The sequence below is a fragment of the Schistocerca piceifrons genome, chromosome 2, assembly GCF_021461385.2.
Source record: "Schistocerca piceifrons isolate TAMUIC-IGC-003096 chromosome 2, iqSchPice1.1, whole genome shotgun sequence".
NCBI lineage: Eukaryota > Metazoa > Arthropoda > Insecta > Orthoptera > Acrididae > Schistocerca > Schistocerca piceifrons.
The window spans coordinates 572,242,782-572,266,750 of NC_060139.1; the positions used below are offsets into that span (position 1 = coordinate 572,242,782).

At 45.0% G+C, this 23,969-nt stretch overlaps 1 pseudogene; it reads right to left on the reverse strand.

Moving 5' to 3' along the window:
- Positions 1 to 23,511: 23,511 nt before the first annotated feature.
- On the reverse strand, positions 23,512 to 23,630 carry LOC124778251 (annotated as a pseudogene).
- Positions 23,631 to 23,969: the final 339 nt, after the last annotated feature.

The window sequence follows — 23,969 nt, forward strand, 5'->3', positions numbered from 1 at the left end:
TAAGATTTTACGCTGTCGTTAGTACGAACACTTCCTTGCTTTTACATCGCTCTTCTGACATCAATCAAGAAGAGTCACCTACACGTGTGACGTCTTAGAGGTAACAGTAGACTAGATTTTTTGAAGAGCTGGGTTCGAAACCTGGCATCTTTATTTCCACTTACGAGCCCTCACAACACTTCCATCAAATACCGCGATACTTTACCCAGTGCAGCCAGGGACAGCTTAACTTCCACCATTCCTTTCATCCCTATCAAATTATATGCATATGAATCGAATATAAACTAAAATGGCATCATACACGTAAATGGTGAAGTACGATTACAAGAGGTTTTTAACAGAAATGAATACGTCACTGATGTAACTTGTCACCAGTGTAGTTCAATCTGTATATTGAGAAAGGCATTGAGGAATGTAAAGATAATGTGGAAGGAATAAAAATTAAAGGAGCAGAAATCAAACTGAGAATATTTGCTGAGGACATAGCTGTCATTGAGGAAATCGAAGAGTAACTGCAAAAATATGTTAGTAATAAAAAACATAGTCTTGAAAGAGAAACATAATATGAAAATTAGTACAAAGAAGACGGATATTATGGGTTGCAACCGCAGTAGCCAACACAGTTACTGACATACCATTCAGACAAGTAAACACGTTTAGCTACTTACACTTCAGATGAGAAAAGTTGAGGCGACATAAAAGAGGAGAAATGCACAGCCAAAGGCAGCCCATTATAAGAAAAAGATTTTGCTGACATCAAGGAACGTAAGCATAAAAGAGATTTATTAAGAGCTGCGTCTGTAGCGCGGCCTCATAGTGTTCGGAGACGCAGGCCATTGGCACTTGCGACAGGAGATGCCTGGATGCATTTGAAATGTGGCGCTTAAGATATTTCCATTATTCAGAAAAGCTTTTCTTGCTATTTGTCAGTCTGCAATTTATATCGTCTTTATTTCTGTTTACGTTTATTTTTTGAACAAACGGAAAACTCGTCTGCTACTTTTGGTGTCTCGTTTCCTAAGTTAATAAATTGATTCAACTCAAGAGTACTACACTAACCTAGCTTCACTTTTATTGATGTTGAACTTATAACCACATTTCAAGAGGCTATCCATACTATTCAGCTGATCCTCCAAGCACTTTGGCGTCGTCTCCGGTAGAATTGCAATGCTATTGGTAGGTCGACGACTTATTCGTCGCGCGAGATCTACAACTGTTATAGTATTTAAAATTTATCGTTTATTTTGCCGTCTCAGTTGCACATTTATTTTTATGATATTACTAATTTCAATCAACATTTGATCACCTTTTGATCTTTGTAGTTGCATAAGCAACCCGTTCGTATTCATATCATATTTTGATGTGCAGTTCCATACGGAAACGACGGGTTGCTTACGCAAGCACAACGGTCTGAAGATGATCAAATATTTCTCGAACTAGTAACATCATAAAAATAAATTTGCAGCTGAGACAGCAAATAGACGGTAAAGTTCAAATTTTCTGGCAGATAAAAACTGTGTGTCGGACCAAGACTCGGACTCGAGGAGTCTGCATTTTGCTGGCAAGTGCTCCACCGACTAAGCTACCTATGTTTCGTAGAAGAACTTATGTGAAGTCTGGAAGGTAGTAGGAGACGAGGTGTTAGCGAACGTAAAGCTGTGAGGATGGTTCGTGAATCTTGCCAGGGTAGCTCAATGGTAGAGCACTTGCCTGCGAAAGCCGAAGGTCCCGAGTTCGGGTCTCGGTCCGGCACTTCACACGAAGTTCCATATCACGGCACACTGCGCCAGGAAGTGAAAATTCCATTGTGATAAGCTGAAACTCGAAGTTATGTATGGGTATGCAAGCTTTCTCGGCGTATTTCGTTGATGAAATCTTCTCGAGCTGTCTACGGGAACACGACGCCACGAATTTCCTGAACACCCGAAATGATTTCGTCAATTGTAGTTTTTATTTCATCTCTGTCACCCTCAATTCCGTTCTCAAATGTTGCCTGATTTTCTTTGTTGCTTGCTCTACGTGCAGATCGGTTAAACAGAGCCGGCCGCTGTGGCCGAGCGGTTCTAGGCGCTTCAGTCCGGAACCGCGCTGTTGCTACTGTCGCAGGTTCGAATCCTGCTTCGGGCATGGATGTGTGTGATGTCCTTAGGTAAGTTAGGTTTAAGTAGTTGCAAGTTCTAGGGGACGGATGACCTCAGATGTTCCCATAGTGCTTAGAGCCATTTGGTAAAACAGATCTTTGCTTCACTTCCTCATCAGGAGACGATGAGGATAAAAAAAACGCCAAGTCCCACTTCTTAGTCGGCACCCGTAACTGAGCGGGCTGCGAATCGGAAGAGATTCGCGTCGTATGTCGCTGTAGCCGGGAAACGTGAAAGTAAAGCGCGGTGTTGTGGCAGCGGAGCGGACAGCTGTACCAAGAGGTACACCGTGAGGCAGTGTGAGGGAGGGACAGGAACGGCAGGAATGGGGGCCGAGCGGAGCCAGGAATGGGGTCAGCGGGAGCAGCAGCGGCAGCGAGCGTGAAAGCCGGCCGGCTGCGGGCCATCCCGTATCCCGGATGCGGCGGCCGCCGCGCCGGTCGGTCCCGGCCTATCTGCGTCCCGTTAGCGGGGCTGCCCGCCCGCAGCTGGCCTTGACCCGCGGCCCACATCGCGTCGCGGCCGTTAGGAATGCCGGCTGCGGTGCGGGGTGGCCGGGCGACACGCTCTCTACCCGCCGCCACCACTACCGCGGTAGTCGTCTCGGTCTGCCCTCGAAGTGATAACACCCCACTGCCGCCCATCGTAGACCCCTAAGCCTTTATTACGGAAATAACATTTCCTCGGAAGAAGGATACAGCTCGAAATATTGGTAGTGAAGGTCTAAACAACACTCTCATCAAGCAACATTGAGAAACTTTGGCAGAGCATTAAGAAAGCGCAATAAACTCACTAATGTACTCGCTATGCTGAAAACTACATTCCCAAGCAATAAAACTGCAACACTGTGCGTTAAACAACGTCAAATTGGTATGAAATGTACTGAGCCAAAGAAACTGGTGCAATTGCCTAATACCACGTAGGGCCCCCCAGGGCACGCAGAAGTGCCGCAACCCGACGTGGCATGGACCCGACTAACGTTAGAAGTAGTATTGGAGGCATCTGACGCCATGAATCCTGTAGGGCTGTCCATAAATCCGTAAGGTTACGAGGGGGTGGAGATCTCTTCTGAACAGCACGTGGCAAGGTATCCCAGATATGCTCAATGATGTTCATGTCTGGGGTGTTTGGTGGCCAGTGGAAGTGTTTAAACTCAGAAGAGTGTTCATGAGGCCGCTCTGTAGCAATTCTGGACGTGTGGGATGTCGCACTGTCCTGTTGGAATTGCCCTAGTCCGTCGGAATGCACATGAATGGAGGCAAGTGATCAGAAGGGATGCTTACATACGTGTCGCCTGTCAGAGTCGTATCTAGACGTATCAGGGACCCTATCTGTACAATCCCCACACCATTACAGAGCCTCCACCAGCTTGAACAATCCCCTTCTGACATGCAGGGTTCATGGATTCGTGAGGTTGTCTCCATAGCCGTACACGTCCATCCGCTCCATAAAATTTGAAACGAGACTCGTCCGGCTAGGCAACATGTTTCCAGTCATCAACAGTCCAATGTCAGTGTTGACGGCCCAGGCGAGGCGTAAAGCATTGCGTCGTGCAGTCATCAAGGGTACACGAATGGGCCTTCGCCTTCGAAAGCCCATATCGATGATGTTTCGGAGAATGGCTCGCACGTTGACACTTGTTGATGGCCCAGCATTGAAATCTGCGGCAAATAATGGAATGGTTGCACTTCTGTCACGTTGAACGATTCTCTTCAGTCGTTTTTGGTCCCGTTCTTGCAGAATCTTTTTTCGACCGCAGCGATGTCGGATATTTGATGTTTTACCGGATTCCTGATATCATGATACTCTCGTAAAATGGTCGTACGGGAAAATCCCCACTTCATAGCTACCTCGGAGATGCTGTGTCCCATCGCTCCTGCGCCGACTATTAACACCACGATCAAAACTCACTTAAAATGTTGATGACCTGCCACTGTAGCAACAGTAACCGACCTAACAACTATGCCAGGCCGTATTCTGCCTGTTTACATGTCTCTGTGTTTGAATACGCGTGCCTATACCACTTTCTTTGGCGGTTAAATGTATTTCCAACATCCAGTCGGTCACGAAATGGAAACCACAGTGAATATCAGAAGTGTTTTATCAGAATGGAAAATGCTCTTACCTTAGCACAAAAGCCGGCCGCGGTGGCCGAGCGGTTCTAGACGCTTCAGTTCGGAACCGCGCGACTGCTACGGTCGCAGGTTCGTAATCTGCCTCGGGCATGGATGTATGTGATGTCATTAGGTTAGTTAGGTTTAAGTAGTTCTGAGTTCTAGGGGACTGATTACCTCAGATGTTAAGTCCCATAGTGCTCAGAGCCATTTGAACCATAGCACAATAAGACCAATACATCTTCGGATTTTTGTTGACTCGGGCGGCGACTGATGAGGTGTAGGTTTTTTACTGTGTTTCGAACCATGTTGCGTATATGCAAAGGAAAAGGCTTTCACAAAGTAACAGGACGATCATTAATTATATGTATTTGTCTACCTTCTTACAAAATTTGAAACCATTCACGCAAGTCTGAAGCATAGAAGTGGCCCAGCTAAAAAAGCCCCAATAAACGTGTTTTTGCACGTAAAATTCGACTGAAGCTAGATTTTTGAAATCAGGTTTTCAGTTTTATCGAAAGAATGCATTTTTAGTTTTGATTGATTCACTGTAAACCGTTTACACGCATTCAGTTCACGTAAGAACCCGCGCTCCAAAATCCTGCCAGAAAAACGTGATTGTTTCCCACGTGCAGTTAAAACGAAGTAAGATTTTTTCAAACGGTTAAAACTTATCTTAGACCAAGGGCCGGCACACCGGTGGACCAAATCTGAGCCATTAGTCTCGGTCCAAGTTCGAAGTTATTTAAGGGTAACTGTTTTTCTACGTAAAATCCGATCTAGGCTGACTATGGTGCGCATGCAAATGGTGCCAACTCAATTAAAATCTTTTGCAAAAGGATTTAATCGATTCGCACAATTCACCTGGGCGCAAGCTCCGGTTCGTCGTTCAGACTGTTTAATGCACTGTAACATAGCTACAGTAAAACATATGTTCGAATGGCTATATAAATGGCTGGTGCGGGCTAAACAAGAAACTGTTCCAGCCCAAATAGGAACCTAGCACTAAGACCTTCCAAGCAGCGAACTTCGCTCGTTTTCATTCATGTTTGTTACAGTGCGTGCCAACTTTCCGATAACCTCGTCATAGAAGGCACCCACCTGTATTCTCCGCCAACTGTCTACGCTGGTGTACAGACCGTTGTCTGCGCCAAAGTGCTGTCCTCATAGCGGTTCATGTCAGCAAAGAGATGAAAATCAGAAAGAGCCACGTCCTGGCTGTATGGTAGGTGATCATCGAAAACGCTGCAGGAGCCTGTTTGTTGCGGCTACAGTGTCCGGCCGAGCATTGCCACGATGAACAACAATGCCTGAACACAACATTCTTCTTCGTTTGTTCCGAATTATCCTTCGTAAACGTTCTGATCCACTCGTTGAAGAAGATCATCGGTTGACGCTCGCTTCCCTGCCTGACCGTCTGCATCATGAACGTTCGTACGTCCTACTTCAAAGTTCTTGCACCACTGCCATACTTTGCTGTCACTCGTGACAGTTACGGTATGTGGGCTGCATGGGAATAAGACGGAACTTTTCACCATGAAGGAACTAAATGACAGCACGCACTTCACACCTGGAGGGAGACTCTGTTGTTCTGGGCATCTTTACGTGTTCACTGTGCGCACCTAACTGTAAGGTGCGACGTGACGTGATCGACGGGCGTACTACAACGTATCTCCGTGAAGCTCCATCGTATTTTCACCTTCGTTTTAGTTTCGCGACCGATTCGACCTTGATCAAATAGTAGAACTCTCTCCTCCCGCACAGGCCATGAAGGCCCAAAGGTACCGACTGGCCGCCGTGTCATCTTCAGCCCACAGGCCTCACTGGCTGCGGCCGTGGACGGGCATGTGGGTCAGCACACCGCTCTCCCGGCCGTACGTCACTTCCCGAGACCGGAGCCGCTACTTCTCAATCAAGTAGCTCCTCAGTTTGCCTCACAAGGGCTGAGTGCACCCCGCTTGCGAACAGCGCTCGGCAGACCGGATGGTCACCCATCCAAGTGTTAGCCCAGCCCGACAGCGCTTAACTTCGGTGATCTGACGGGAACCGGCGTTACCACTGCGACAATGCGGTTGGCTGATCAAATAGTAGGCTTCCTTCATAATTGTAAATGCAACTGCTTAGCATTTCAATACAACCGCACAAAGCAGCTAGAAGTAACGCCACATACATAGCCTATGTAAGCAAATATTGTGCAACGGGTTTCTCATTCGTAAATCACATTTGAATGTTCGTTGCTTGCGAGGTGGTCGTTTTATGTCTCGACTAAGAAGGAGAATCGTCTACCAGAACGTGTCAAGATTCCACTGCAACAGGATTGTGTCTTCCTGGACTGCAGATTATACACCATCCAGTCATATTAATGTGACTACCTGGCAAAAGCCTGAACAACAACCTTTTGCAGCGTGGACATCTGTAGGGCGTGCAGGAGGGGAGTCAGTGAGGTTCTGGTACGTACCGAAAGGGATGTGGAAGCATGTCGACACCAGTGCCGTGGTTAGTTGCCCAAGGTTTGTCGGTTGAGGACCTACGGTGCGAACAGACCGATCGAGGGGGTTTCTCGACTGGGTCTAAGTCAGGGGAGTACGGCGGGCAGCGGAGTACGGTAAACTCATCCTGGTGCTGTTCGAGCCACGCGCCACGCACGTACACTGCGAGCTGTGCGGTGCCGAGGAAAAACAAAATGCATGTAGGGATGGACATGGCCCCCAAAGATAAATGCATCCTTGTGTTGATCAATTGTGCCTTCCAGAATAATGAACTCACCCAAGGAGTACCACGAAAACATTCCCCAGACCACAACACTTCCTCCTCCGGCCTGGATCCTTCCAACGACTGTTGCAGGGTGTCTACTTTCGAACGTTTCATGATGTACACGCCAACGGCCATCTGTCCGATGTAGCACAAAACGTGATTCATTCTGAAACGGTTACCTGTCGCCACTCAGTGGACATCCAGGTGCGGTTGTTGTTGTGGTCTTCAGTCCTGAGACTGGTTTGATGCAGCTCTCCATGCTACTCTATCCTGTGCAAGCTTCTTCATCTCCCAGTAACTAATGCAACCTACATCCTTCTAAATCAACTTAGTGTATTCATCTCTTGGTCTCCCTCTACGATTTTTACCCTCCACGCTGCCCTCCAATACTAAATTGGTGATCCCTTGATGTCTCAGAACATGTCCTACCAACCGATCCCTTCTTGTAGTCAAGTTGTGCCACAATTTTCTCTTCTCCTCAATCCTATTCAATACCTCCTCATTAGTTATGTGATCTACCCATCTAATCTTCAGCATTCTTCTGTAGCACCACATTTCAAAAGCTTCTATTCTCTTCTTGTCCAAACTATTTATCGTCCATGTTTCACTTCCATACAAATACTTTTAGAAACGACTTCCTGACACTTAAATCTATACTCGATGTTAACAAATTTCTCTTCTTCAGAAACGCTTTCCTTGCCATTGTCAGTCTACATTTTATATCCTCTCTACTTCGACCATCATCAGTTATTTTGCTCCCCAAATAGCAAAACTCTTTTACTACTTTAAGTGTCTCATTTCCTAATCTAATTTCCTCAGCATTACCCGACTTAATTCGACTACAGTTCATGATCTTCGTTTTGCTTTTGTTGATGTTCATCTTACATCCTCCTTTCAAGACACTATCCATTCCGTTCAACTGCTCTTCCAAGTCCTTAGCTGTCTCTGACAGAATTACAATGTCATCGGCAAACCTCAAAGTTTTTATTTCTTCTCCATGGATTTTAATACCTACTCCGAATTTTTCTTTTGTTTCCTTCACTGCTTGCTCAATATACAGATTGAATAACATCGGGGAGAGGCTACAACCCTGTCTCACTCCCTTCCCAACCACTGCTTCCCTTTCGTGTCCCTCGACTCTTATAACTGCCATCCGGTTTCTGTACAAATTGTAAATAGCCATTCGCTCCCTGTATTTTACCCCTGCCACCTTCAGAATTTGAAAGAGAGTATTCCAGTCAACATAGTCAAAAGCTTTCTCCGAGTCTACAAATGCTAGAAACGTAGGTTTGCCTTTCCTTAATCTAGCTTCTAAGATAAGTCGTAGGGTCAGTATTGCCTCACATGTTCCAATATTTCTACGGAATCCAAACTGATCTTCCCCAAGGTCGGCTTCTAACAGTTTTTCCATTCGTCTGTAAAGAATTCGCGTTAGTATTTTGCAGCCGTGACTTATTAAACTGATAGTTCGGTAATTTTCACACCTGTCAACACCTACTTTCTTTGGGATTGGAATTATTATATTCTTCTTGAAGTCTGAGGGTACTTCGCCTGTCTCATATATCTGGCTCACCAGATGGTAGAGTTTTGTCAGGACTGGCTCTCCCAAGGCTGTCAGTAGTTCTAATGGAATGTTGTCTACTCCCGGAGCCTTGTTTCGACTCAGGTCTTTCAGTGCTCTGTCAAACTCTTCACGCAGTATCATATCTCCCATTTCATCTTCATCTACATCCTCCTCCATTTCCATAATATTGTCCTCAAGTACATCGCCCTTGTATAGACCCTCTATATACTCCCTCCACCTTTCTGCTTTCCCTTCTTTGCTTAGAACTGGGTTTCCATCTGAGCTCTTGATATTCATACAAGCGGTTCTCTTATCTCCAAAGGTCTCTTTAATTTTCCTGTAGGCAGTATCTTTACCCCTGGTGAGACAAACCTCTACATCCTTACATTTATCCTCTAGCCATCCCTGCTTAGCCATTTTGCACTTCCTGTCGATCTCATTTTTGAGACGTTTGTATTCCTTTTTGCCTGCTTCATTTACTGCATGGTATTCGCGTGCAAATTCCACCCTTCGTCGCCTATGAACTGCAGTCGGCTTGGTTGCATGAACCAAGCGCCTGCTGCAGAGGGTGATACGCTGCAATGTTCACAGGATGTACGTTGAGAAGACACTGTCGGTAGCCCCTTGGATCATCCGGGCGGCCAGTTGCTCATCAGTTGCACTTATATACGCCCGTTCACGCCTCCGCAGCCGTCGTTCACCCCTGTCATCTATGGCTCCTGTCATCTGCACCTCAAATGCCATGCACGGTATACTTTAACCACGGCGGCATGCGAACAGTTTACAAACTTAGCTGTTTCGGGAATGCTTCCACCCTTGGCATGAAAGCCAATGATCACCCCCTTTTGGACGCCCTATAGATCGCTCCATTTCCGTATTACGACGACGGCTGCTCTTTCTTCCGCATCCCCGAGACACATTTTATATACACTCCACTACTCGTACTGCCACCTGCCGTCTGTGTGAGTGGTTATTGCACGTTGACGACCGTGTACACTCCCGTTTAGCTTGCATTTACGTATGCGGCCGCCTTTGGTTTCCAACTAAGTGTGCTGGAACGTAATACATAGATGGTCGGCAAGTTGCGCGTATAGCAACGAACTTCAAGACTTCAAATTAGGCATTAGGTATACATCAGATGTACACGGCCAGCTTGGTGGCGTTAGTTGTACTTAATTGTCGGTAAGTATCGGCTGCCTGTGACAGCTGGCAGGTCCTTCAGTGTACTTGTTTTGCTATTTACGGTCACGCCAATGCCGTATAACAGACCTTCGAATCCATGGTCGGCAGTGCAGTGGTCTTCGCTCCACATGTAATCGATTCGAAACCTCAGTAGAAAGAAACATTCTTTTGGCCGGAAAGAAGAAAGGAGACTCTGGATGTATAAGTCCACGGCGACACACTGCGAGGGATTAAAGTCAGTATCTCGTTGACAGAAAGCATCAAACACTGTTTCTAGTGATTCCAGCGTCAGGTAGGGGTAGTGACCTTGGCAGCTGCATTGATGCTGTTAGAGAGAAGTAAGCTGTGTGTCATAATTTTGCGTATAATTTTCATTTCCGCGCTTTTAGACAACAATAAGAGTAGGACACTACGCTGCAAGGCACAGGAACTCTTAGCGGTCAGTATCACGATATTCGCACACAGTCGATACCTCACACTAAGAAAAATACAGTCTGTAACAGGTGTTCACAAAATAAGACTGGGATTAACGTCCCGTCGGAGACAAGGTGACTGGAAATGGAATACAAACTTGAATAGGACAAGGATAGGTATGAAAATCGGCTGTAGCCCTTACAGTGGAGCGATCTCAGCAGCTGCCTTAGCTGCTTTAGGGAAACTATGGAAAAATTAAATCTGGGGGGCCGTAGGGTGATTTAGACCCAATCCATCTAAATAAGTGTCCAGCAATCTCGCCCTTGTGGCAATGGATCGATACTGTAGACACAGCTCCTCACAAATGGTTCAAATGGCTCTAAGCACTATGGGACTTAACATCTGAGGTCATCAGTCCCTACACTTAGAACTATTTAAACCTAGTTAACCTAAGGACATCACACACATCCATGCTCGAGGCAGGATTCGAACCTGCGACCGTAGCAGCATCGCGGTTCCGGACTGAAGCGCCTAAAACCGCTCGGCCACAGCGGCCGGCAGCTCCTCACAATTGCTACTTTTGCTTCCTAACGTTTAGGACTGGGTTGTGAACGTCCTTCCCTCACCTTACTAGAACTATTGAAGCTCTCTGTAGATTCTTGAAGTGCCGCTTGACTTCTTCAAAGTTTCGTGTGCCTGTGAAGAAAAGCAAACCTCGCTGTGGTGAACATTGACACACAACCCGTTTCACGAGGATAACGCTGTATTCCATTCCGATCGTTTCTGGCGTAGTTTTGAACGGACTATCTCACCCTGACATGATCTTAACAGCATTTTCGATATCTTTCGCCAAGGTTTCTAGATACAAACCTCAAATAGTGAAATACAACTCTAGGACTGATTGCACAAGAATTTTATATGCTGTGTCTTTATCAATTGCATTCCACTTTGCGGATACAAATTAGAATTCTTTCTACTTCATAGTGCTAAGCCCAAGTTTTTAAAAGATGTGACTTTTTTATAAACAACATTGTTAGCGAACAATTCAGCAGCGCTGTTAATCATGTGTGATAAAATGTGTACGTTTATTCAGAAGAGCAGCAGTTCTACTACGTTTCCGCAGCCGCACAACCATGTCTTATTTTTTTAGGTTCCTTTGACTCTTTCATGGTTTTTTAACTCATTTGTCTTGAAACCCGATAATATTCGAATTATTCTATAATCCACTGTATCACAGCTGGTCATTCTCTAATGGTCTCGATTTCTAAAAGAAGTGTTGTGCTCTTCAGTACGCAAACTGGTCTGATGCAGCTCCCCATGCTAGTTCACACTGTGCAAACCCTTTCATCTTTGCATTAACTACTGCAAGGTGTATCTACTCTGAAACTGCTTACTGCCGTCAAGCCTTGGTATCGCTGTACAGTTTATACCTCCTTCCCCCCCCCCCCCCCCCATCCCTCTCTCTCTCTCTCTCTCTCTCTCTCTCTCTCTCTCTCTCTCTCTCCCACCCCTCCCTCCCCCCCCCCCCATTCCCACACACACGCACTTCCTTTTCCATTACCACACTGACGATTCCTTCATGTCCCAGGCTACGTCTTATTAACCGATCCTTTCTTTCAGTCAAATTGTACAATAAATTTCTTTTGTTACCACTTATATCCAGTACCTTCTCATTAAGAGAAGAAGGATTTACTCATTCTTCTGTAGCATCATGTTTCAAAAGATTCTATTCTCTTCTTGTCTGAAATCATAACTGTCCGCGTTTGAAAGAAACAAAATTACACTACAAAAATGGTCAAATGTGTGTGAAATCTTATGGGACTTAACTGCTAAGGTCATCAGTCCCTAAGCTTACACACTACTTAACCTAAATTATCTTAAGGACAAACACACACACCCATGCCAGAGGGAGGACTCGAACCTCCGGCGGCAGCGGCCGCGCAGTCCGTGACAAGGCTCCTCAAACCGAGCTGCCACTCCGTGGAGCTCTCCCCTGTTTCGGGATAGTACAAAACGTGCTGCCCTTCTTTGAACATTTTCGATGTACTCGGTCAACCCTGTCTAGTAAGGATCCCACACCGCGCAGCAGTATTCTAAAAGAGAACGGAGAACCGTAGTGCAGGCAGTCTCTTTAGCAGATCTATTACATTTTCTAAGTGACCTGCCAATAAAACGCAGTCTTTGATTAGCCTTCGCCACAACGTTTTCTAAATGTTCCTTCCAATTTAAGTTGTTCGTAATTGTAATTCCCACGTATTTAGTTGAATTTACAGCGTTCATATTTGACTAATTTATCGCGTAACCGTAGTTTAACGGATTCCTTGTAGCACTTATGTGGATGACCTCACACTTTTCGTTATTTATGGTCAATTGCCAATTTTCGCACCATACAAAAAAAATGGTTCAAATGACTCTGAGCACTATGGGACTTAAACATCTGAGGTCATCAGTCGCCTAGAACTTAGAACTACTTAAACCTAACTAACCTAAGGACATCACACACGTCCACGCCCGAGGCCGGATTCCAACCTGCGACCGTAGCGGTCACGCGGTTCCAGACTGAAGCGCCTAGAACCGCTCGGCCACACCGGCCGGCTCGCACCATACAGATATATTTCCTAAATCTTTTTGCAATTTGTTTTCATCTGCAGATGACTTTACTAGTCTTTAAACGGCAGCATCATCTCTAAACGACCTAAGACTGCTGTCTCCTAAATCGTTTATATAGATGAGGAACAGCAGAGGGCCAATAACACTACCTTGGAGAACGGCAGAAATCACATCTGTTATACCCAATGACTTTCCGTCAATTACTACGAACTGCGACCCCTCTTGACAGGAAATCACGAACCCAGTCACATAACTGAATCCATATTCCATAAGCGCACAATTTCACTGAAAGCCGCTTTCGTGGTGCAGTGTCAAAAGCCTCCTGGAAATCTAGAAATTCGTTCAACTGAACTTCTTAACTCCTTAGCTGTCTCTGATGGTATTACGATGTCCTCGTCATGTCTCAAATTCTTTACTTCTTCCCCTTGAACTTTATTTCCCTTGCGATATATGAACTGCGTTAGTAAAAGTACGCAATGGACAGTGAGCGTCGGGAGCATATCAGCGCCGCGAGGAGGCGGCAGAAGGCAGCGCCAGGAGAGGCGGCCCAGCCCGTTACAGCGCTGCGGCCGCGCTTGCCCAAGCGGCCTACTTACTTACCGGCGAGGTGCGCCGCCAGTCGCGCTGCTCCAGCTAGTGGAAGCTCCCAGCAGGGGGCGTCTCCGACTGCTCTTTCCTTTCTGCCGCCTTGAGAAAGAGTTCAACAACGATAACATCGACGACGTTAGCGCATCCTCCACTATTACAGCTGATAAATGCTCCTCGAGTTCCTAAACGTGTAATGATGAATTACAATTATTCATTACGTGCAGCCATATCACACTGCAGTCCGCCCCGATAGCTGCGTATTCGGTCAGAGGGCTGCGTGCTCTCTGTAATAAAAAACTAAGTCAAAGAATCAACGATGAACTTAAACGAATGTCTTATGACGTCCGCCCAGACCAAACGCAACGAACTATACCGAAAAAAAAAAAAAATGAAAAAGTGGTCAGCGTGACGGATTGCCGCCCTATGGGCCCGGGTTCGATTCCCGGCTTGGTCGGGGATTTTCTCCGCTCAGGGACTGGGTGTTGTGTTGTCTTCATCATAATTTCATCCCCATCCGGCGCGCAGGTCTCCCAATGCGGCGTCGAATGTAATAAGACCCGCACCAAGGCGGCCAGACCTGCCACGTAAGGGGCCTCCCGGCCAATTGCGCCAAACGATCATTTCCGTTTCCATATCACACTGTAGACTATTGTCTCATCTTTCTCCAGTCTCCTGGAGTTGTGACTTGCAAGGTAAATGTAGGAGATAGTCGCAGATACGTGAACTCCGACGGTGACGTGGCATAAATCATTGGAAACAACGGCTTGTCATTGTCCTGCAGCATTAATCTCACGTAGCCAGTGAAACGGTAAGTCTCGGTGTTCCCTAGAAATTTGACGAGTTTGCATGGTAACGCGTGAATCGATTTTGCTAGCCCTGTCAAATATCGATTTCCTTACTGCCAGTTATTTTACACGAGTTGCTTCTGGATATCAGCTGTTCCGATTTCTGATTTAGTCAGTATGATGGCTAATCTCTTTATTTAAATGTGGGAGGTGGATAACTTCTTGCTCGGTCTACTATTTCCTCTTCTCCTTCGCTCCACAAATATTTTATATCCCGACGCCCCTATCTATTGCAGAATTTAACGCTAGAATTCATAAGAAGCGGATCCGCCAGTATAAAAGGAGTATCGTGTTGTCAGTAGAGAACCACTAACGGCGGAATGGATCCGTTAGGAGGGACCGAGCCAGGTGGTGCAGCGGTTAGCACAGTGGACTCGCATTCGGTAATTCGTGAGGACGACTGTTCAAACCAGCGTCCGGCCGTCTTGATTTAGGTTTCCCGTCATTTCACTAAATCGTCTCAGGCAAATGCCGGGACGGTTCCTTTGAAAGGACACGCCCAATTTCCTTCTCCATCCTTCACTAATCCGAGCTTGTGTTCCGTCTCTTATGACCTCGTTGTCGACGGAAAGTTAAACACTAATCTCCTCCTCATGCTTCCCCTCCGTTAGGAGGCTCAGTGAATTCGGACGTGGACAAGTCATTGGATGTCACCTGTGTGATAAAGCCATCAGGCACATTTCGGCCCTTCTAAAGCCGCCAACGTCGACCGCTGTGCTCCTTATGTACTTACGGACAGGGACCGTCGAGCATTACGGAAAGTGGTTGAAAAAAAAACTCGCATGCAAACAGCGGAAGGAATCACGCGAGTCGGCTGCGGTGGCCGAGCGGTTCTCGGCGCTTCAGTCCGGAACCGCGCGACTGCTTCGGTCGCAGGTTCGAATCCTGTCTCGAGCATGGATGTGTGTGTTGTCCTTAGATTAGTTAGGTTTAAGTAGTTCTAAGTTCTAGTGGATTGATGACCTCAGATGTTAAGTCCCATAGGGCTCAGAGCCATTTGAACCATTTGAATCACGCGTGAGTCCCTAAGTGCTACCGGCAGTCTAGCTAGCACAGTCACTGTGCGTAGGGAGTTTTTACAGAAATGGGATAGAATGTTGGAGCTGCTCCTCATAAGCCACACATGCCTGCAGTCGACGCTGGGCGACGCTTGAGGTGGTGTAAGAGCGACGCCAGTGGACGCTGGGTGACTCGAAACGTTGTACCCATGGCAATACCGTGGAAGGGCTTGGGTTTGACGAATGCCTGGAGAACGTTAGCCTACCAGCCATCATGCGTAGTGCCAGCAGTGAAGTGCATAGCAGATGGTGTTACGGTACGGGGGTGTTTTTCGCCCTTAGATTGTAATCCCCTAATTGCGCTTAAGAAAACGCTAAAGGAGTAAGGACATGAACACATTTTACAGTATTGTTTACTGCGTATAGTACAGGAACACTTCGGAGAAAATGATTGTTTGTATCCGCACTCTGCATCCTGTCATAAAGCGCCGTCTATGAGTCAATGCTTTGTGTACAATAGCGTTCCTGAAATGGACTGGTCTGCTCAGACTCCCGACCTGACTCTAATTTAACACCTTTAGGATGAGTTAGAGTTGAATCCTCGTTAGCCGCTTTTATGTCGTCTCGTTGTCTCTGCAGAGCTGTACCATGGGAAGCAAGCAGAGGACGTTGGTTGGTGGCTGGTATCCTCGTTCTATGACACAAACTGCACGCAATTATTAACTGCGTTCTTTATTACATAAACAAAAAACTACTGAACTTAGGCTTCCATGTGCTGTAGTACAACCTCTCCTCTATAGTCCATTTTAGCCTCACTCCTGATGAAATACAAAGTCCACTATGAACACTATAAGGCTGCTACGTGCTACCTGTCTCTGTGTTAGAGGCTAAGACTGCAGCTCTGACTCAGTGACACGCTCGGTGATAGACACGGACTAACTCGGCGCAATAGGCTCAAACTAACTGAACGGACCTGCCCTCCGGTCCGCGCCGACTATCTAAACAGTGGCGGCCGAGAGGGCGTTGGCGGCGCGTTTCCAGCGAGTCTTTCGTTGGCCTCTGTCGATTGTCTTATAACCTTTATACCACATGGTGTGCTGGTGCCAGCCTCTGCCACCACTGTTGGAACGTCGACTTCGCTCCAGGCCCCAACATCCAACATCTCTAGTTTAAGTTCTTGAGGAAGTACAGGCTGCCAATCCTCCGCAGACATTCAGATACCTTGATGATAGTGTCCCCAGCAGAGTTCAAGCCCTCACAATGGCGATATGCGCACACCCCACATATTAATCTCCAACAATAGCTATCCAGGTACTTTTGATCGGGTAGTGTACTCACTCCATCCAGGTGGCTGCATTTTTAAAAGCAAGGAGCAGTCTGACAACCCAAGCAAGTTTCAGATACGGCACAGTTTTCACTTGGAAGTGGTCATCAACTATGGAAGAGTAAATGCGGCAGCTGGAACCACATTCCCAGAATCAACATTCGAATGTTTACACAACCAACTAAAAGCGATACCGGGAAATTCGATTACGAACAACGGTTTTCGAGCCCCATGTGAATATCTGATTGTCAAACAGTGTCACAAGAAGTATGCCTTGTTGAGAACTTTCACTATTTGTAGATATCGTTAGAGGTGGAGATCAGTTCGGACTGGGCAAGGATGTCGCAGGAAATAGCATGCAGTCTTAATGAAGGAACCACGACAGTATTCGCCTGAAGTGAGTTGCGGGAACTGCGTGAAATCGAAATCGGTGTAGGTGGACACGGGTTCGAATCCTGCCAAGTTGAGTTATATGGTGCAGCTCAATTCTAACAAATCCAGTAGCCTGCGTGCGTGTAAACGTAGCGCGCTCGTTAGTTTCCGTAGCATCGATGTCAAGCCGTTACTTCATTAGCACTCCAGTAGCTAACAGAACTGCTCTTCCGCGTTTCGTACTGGGAGCCGCAGACGCAGGAGCCAACTATTCAAGTCGCTCTCTTTGTCAGCGGCGAAGGCCGTGCTACCGAGAAAGGCGGGAAGGCGTGCGTTACAGATAACCCGGCGCGTTACAAGTTGTCTGTTCCGTCACGTACTGAACGCTCTGTGCGCGCAGACCAGACACACACACAGCCCAGACTTGTTTACTCTGTCTCCAGCGCAACCCTCTATCAGATGAGCTGTGTTAGTTAAGCGTCAAAATATATCCTGACATTTCTCTGCATGATTATCCAATGTGTGGTCCTAACCGATCACGTGGAGCACAAATTCTCAAGGGTTTTTTTACGGATCGTAGAGATACCATAAATATTCAACGTAACTTTTATGCAAAAAGTTCGACGCTCTATTAGTAAACCAAATTATTTTGAGGAAGCAAATTGGAGTAATAAAAATTAACGTTTATGTTCATGTGAAACGAATTCAACACTGTTCCGATGACAGTACAGAAATATTGAATGAACTGCTTTGTGAGTCTGGCGTGATCAGTAGCGTAAAAGTTCAGTAGAGTCACGTGCTAACGAGATCTCGAGAGTTCCGAATTGATCTTACCTGCTGGGCTGGGTAAATCATTCAGTGCGAATGACAATTTAATCTTTCAAGTTCATATTCACGCCAGCGTCTTTTGCTGCTATATAAAGGGCGATAAAAAAGTTTCCGTTGGAAGGCCACACTATCCCCTTGCCTCCATATCGGTGTTTATAAACCCGCATCGGAGTCACGATGGATGGATCAACGCTGCAGCAATGGCCTCAAACGAAACTTTTTGATCGTCTCCTATAAAATATGGATAAATGGATGTTTGTCCAACAGAGTAATACTTTCACTGTTTAATTACTTAAACGTTCATTAAGCATCAGTAACGTTACTTCAACCAGTTGATAGTAAAATACCTCTTTTATCTAGATTTCTTCATCCTAACCTAGAATTTCGTTTGCAGAGACTATCAGAAATTCGACTACAAAGGTGCTTAGGTGATGAGAGAACTTTTTTCCATGATATAACATGAAATCTTAAGTAAGGAGAGAATTTGCTCTGCAAATGAAATTGACATGTAGAAGAAACCCAAAAGACAGAAAGTAAGCTATTACGGTAATTTACAATCACGACATTCCCCTATCTCTGTATTACGCTCACGGCACGCAGTCTGTCGCAAATGCTAGACCGCTAAACTTTACCTGTAGTGTTTCACAAAACGAATGTCTATTTCCCACCAGAAATTCCTATTTGAGTTCACGGAAAATTTCCGTAACACTCGTGTGTCGATCGAATCAACCGGTAACAAATCTAGCATCAATCTATCAGTCTCGTAGGTACTTTTACATTCGATGATTTCAAAATGTTAATAATGACGTGTGGATTTCTGCCTGATTGTAAATCCTGAACCCAATTAAAATAAGTTCGTATTTTATTCACTACGCGAGAGTGCGAAACTTAATCGAACGACGTCCCGATGCCAAGGTTACGGCCTCAGAGTGCGTAACTTCATCTGCTGCCTTCTGGTCGTCAAGGACGAACAGATCGAGCTGAGTTTCGCAAGGTCTCTGCGGATTCCTTGCTGATTTTTATAGCGGATGTTTCCGTTCTGCTAATAAGGCTATATGCATGAGCGTGAAACGTGTCCTATAGTTCTACAGCAGATAGACATCCGCAGTAAAGCCCAACAGTTATGTGGGTAAAATCTTCAGCATACAGCCAGTACAGACTAAAAGATATGGAGATATATTTCATACGTACATGTGACACCGAAATGAAGATAAGAAGTATGTCTGATACCATACATCACAAAATTGGAACCGTATGTTGGAAATGCTATTTTAAGATAAATATGTCAAACATGTTACAGCTGTTGGCAACGAGGGATGTTGAGCAGTTACATAAGATGGCGCAATCAGTGACTGACGTCAACATGATACTACCTTTAGGAACATACAGTGTGGCACAATTAAATATAGATAATTACTGCATCATACAGAACGGAATATGTAAATTAATTTAAGTTGTGCCGTTAGGTCCCATCCTATCCAACGCCTGGGAAAACACGGTACATTCCGAAAGCAGCGTCAAACGTATGTGACAGTGGCCAATCGTTTCTTGATGCATCATTTAGCAACTATCTCTTCATACTCATGTGTGTATAAAAACTTTAAATCAACTATAGGTTGCTCCAAACTGATCGAAATTAGATAAAATAAAAAAGTTGGTCTCTTTCCAGGAAGAAACAACGCACTGAGAGCCTCGGAAATAATCATAAAATTAGGCTACATCACACCATTATCTTTGGAAAGGGGGAAGAAACGCTCTTTGTAATTGCGTAAAATATTTCCAATTGCGTAAAACCTGCCAGTCATTTCGGAAAAGGCTCAAATAAAAAGTAAAATTAAATCCAACTAATACCCAACAAAAACCCAAAAACGAAAAAAGAAGATCGAAGCAAAATGAACGTAATTAGCTTTAGGTTCCATCGCTGTTCGTTTTCGAATACTCGCTCGCAGTGGGACAAAAGCGCATCGTAAGTAGTTCACACAAAATCCGTAAGAGACGCTACCACAGATCGCAGTTAACGCAGCCGCCTTTCCTTCCGACCATACTAATTCTAAAGTTTAGGCAGTTATGCGATTCTGTTCGACGATTCTTCTTGAAAGTGGACCGTTTGCCAATAGTGTTTTTAATTCGCTATTTCGATATTTACAGCTATTTTACCACAGAATTTGTTGCGTAATACTGTTGAAATAACGGAGATTATGCTACCGTGTCTCCAGTAATACAACTGAACATCGCGTTAACCAATAACCGTCGCTGCTCACTAAGTCAGCTGTTACTTCATGAAAGTTTTACGAGTCAACCATACCTTTATCCCAGCACACTACCGGCGTTTCACTCCAGCCAGACAGCGCCACACCGCATGGGCTTGGAGTGGCCCCGCCCCTTCTGCACCCAGAGGCGACCGCACGCGCCTTGCTTGGTCTATCCGCTTGCCGGGAATGTCTCCGACTGCCGACTGGTATGTTGCTGGGCAACGCCCCCTGCAGTTCAGAACAATGGACTGGGAACGTCTATCGTAGCCGCTTGACCAGATGTGCGCAGCGAGAACAACACATCAGTGGTTATCCAGCAGAATCCAAATTTTATTACGCTTTTACTTCGAAAACTAATAATATGGCAATGACTTGGGTCTCAAATTAGCTAAGTATTTACGCCACAGTTCACATTCCGAAATACTTTATGGCCTGAACGTGTCATTTGTATAATGATGGCACATACTGATTAAAATGGTACACACAAGGTAGCCAGAGTATCTTGTGTATCCCACATACGTAAAAAGAATTTTGTTGTTGTTGTGGTCTTCAGTCCGAAAACTCGTTTGTTGCAGCTCTCCACGGTAGTCTATTACATGCAAGCCTCTTAATCTTTGTATAACTGCTGCAACCTACGTCCATTTGCACTTTCTTACTGCAGACAGGCCTCTATATATTTTACCCCCATCGATCCATTGATACCTCTGTAGAAATCATATCAGCCGATTCGTTCTGGGCAAGCATTGTTAGGAATTTCTTTTTCCCTCGGTTCGTTTACGTACTTGTCCACTATTTATTCGATCTACCAATCTAATATGCAGCAGTCTTCTGTGACAGCACAAAAGCTTTGAGTGAGCTGTTTATTATCCACATTTCATTTCTGTGCAAAATTACACTACAGACAAATGCCTTCAAAAAAAGTCTTCTTAATGTTCCAAGTTTAAATTTAATGTTAACAAATTTCTCTTTTTCATAAAACCCTTTTCTTACTATATTGAGTCATCGTTTTATATCCCCTGTAGTTTGGACACGGTCAGTTATTTTGCTACCCAAATAGCAAAACTCCTCTAATATTTCAATGTCACAGTTACTAATCTAACTCCATCAGCATCGCCTGATGTAGTTCTACTGCGTCCCTCTGTTTTACTTTTATTGGTGTTCATCTCGTAACCTCCTTTCGAAATATTATCCATTCCGTTCACGTGATTTTGCATGTCCTCCGCCGTCTCTGACCGTGTTACAGTATCATCGGGCAAAGCTCAAAGTTCTTATTTCTTAAAATTTTAGATTCGACAAGTAATACAGCTTAATACTCGAAACTCTTTTTTAGCTGAGTACGTGAAACAGCTGCGATATATTTTAATGGAACTGCACATTTTTCAGCGGTATTCGAAGGATAAACAGGAAAATGATAGGATAAAGACCCGTTGACGTCGATGGAACCAGAGACGTAGCAAAAACTCATGTGGGACAAGGATGGGGAAGGAAATTAGCCGCGTCCTTTTCAAAGGAACCACCCTGGCATACAAATTAACCTATTTAGGGAAACCACGGAAAATATAAATTTCAATGACCGGAAAAAGAGTTGTACTCTGCCACTCCCAAATAATCGGTGGTGTTATTAGAAAAGGAGGTTGTGCTAAAATGGGAGGTGAAACCTGCCCGTGCGCAGTATACGTGCTACCCTGTTACCCAATAAGAAGCAGACGTAATCCCCCTGAGCAACTTGTGCTAAACTTGGCTCTGCAAGTCATAGTTATAATCCTCTTTTCCAGAGCTTACACGCGTTAAAAAATAAATAGTGTGGTTCGACGGAAGTCGGGCCTGTTGGTGTAGCGGTAAAACGTGTGCCTGCAAAACCGAAATGTCACGACATCGAATACCGATCGGACCACGAAATATTTTATTCTGCTTTTAATTTATCTCTCACTTCTCCACAATGTCTACATTCGCCAGGAACGACACGGGGTGCGGATTACACGTTAAACTGTAGGTCCCTTTTCCTCGGTAGGGTTACTGGGATAGGTTAGGGACACGCAAGTTGCAGAAGTGACGTCCAATTGAAAGACTTATACCATGCAGTTGAGTCACACGGATGTATTTTTACAGCTATTTAAAAAAAATAACTGCAGTTGATTCAGCATCTCGGTGTCTGAAAAAAGTTACGAGTACTAAGAAAACAGGAAAATACTCTCCCTTTTGCGCCGAAATTCTTGCATCGATGTCTGTAACTATTTGTAATGTATTTGGGGCTTTATGCTGGCTGTATACGTATTCAAGTAAAGAACTTGTCTTTGATATTGAAGTTGTCAAAATAACTGAAATTTTTTTGGATTGAACTCATGTCTGCTAAATGCCAGATATTTTATTTTTGTGCGTAGACAGAGGCGTTTGTAGTTACGTACACATTTCACTAGGAGCAGTTATTTGCATCCACTAGACAGGAATGTGCATATCATGTTTACATCGCATGCTGTATTTCACAATTATTCTGAAACTGTAATGTAATGTTGACAATAACTTTCAATGAAGAATAAATGCACTACGAGGCTATTGTTAGTATTCCAAAAAAATGGTTCAAATAGGTCTGAGCGCTGTGGGACAAGATCGAGGTCATCAGTCCCCTAGAACTTAGAACTAATTAAACCTAACTAACCTGAGGACATCACACACAACCATGCCCGGGGCAGGATTAGAACCTGCGACCGTAGCAGTCGCGCGGTTCCGGTCTGAAGCGCCTAGAACCGTTCGGCCACCGCGGCCGGCGTTAGTATTCCCAATGCCTTGAGTAGATGCCCACATCTATGATTGTGGACCATACACAATTGCAATTACTTTGTTACTTTAGAGAATAGTTACCTCAAATTTATGTTGTAAAGAAAAATACTTTAAGTTACTGATTTCAATCTTCCGAATAATTATTCTTGTGACAAAATTAACTAAATGTGACGTTTTAGAAGATCTGTTGTGATGTTTTCGGAGTGAGTTCTCGTCAATCTGTAGCTCCCAAACTAGACTTAGAAACTCCTGTGCTGTTTCTTATTTTCCCAGTAGTGTATTTGAGTGAGTGATGTACTTTTATAGCAATACATTGAATTGTTTTTTAAGTTTAGCGCAAGCAAATTCGAACAAAATCAGTCAATGAAATACACAAAAGCCTCATCTTATCCTTTTCTGTTCCGTGTGTTGTTTCAGAGACAACCAGCAAAAACCGATTTGTAAAGAATTGAACCCGCTTGTATAAAACAGGTTCAAACGTTTGTACATTACAAACGAGGCAATGTTTTCAGTGTGTTCTGTCGCTCACATACAAGCAAACACCGTCCGAACACACCTTAAAGACCCAGTGGTACCGACCGACCACCATGTCATCTTCAGCCCTTAACCGACACCGAATGCGGGTACAAAGGGGCGTGTGGTCAGCACACCGCTTTCCCAGCCGTTGTCAGTTTTCGTGACGGGAGCGGCAACTTCTCAACCAAGTAGCTCCTCAATAGGCCTCACAAGGGCTGAGTGCACCCCGCTTGACAACAGCACTCGGCAGACATGGACGGTGACCCATCCAAGTGCTAGCCAAGCCTGAGAGCGCTTAACTTCGGTGATCTGACGGGAACCGGTGTTACCACTGCGGTAACGCCGTTGGCCTATAAATCACATAAGAGGGAAAAGATCAGGTTTAAAAAAAAATCTGCTGGAAGTCGCTAAGAGCTCTCATTATCAAAAACTGGATGAGTACACTGAGTATTTTTCCGCTCCGTTTTAAACAAAAGGTAGTTTTTCACGCATCTCAGTATTCATGACGAAGATGTTATCTCCTGAACCGTGTGCCGCAAAATGATATAATTTTGCAGGTGCAATCAGTAAACTGTGTGGATACTATCTGCAAAATGCATGCGGATGGAGAGATAGAGATAATAGTGAATCAATAAACAGCATACCTGATGCTGAACTTTCACTGCGTGGATAGCGAAAACGTAGTAAGC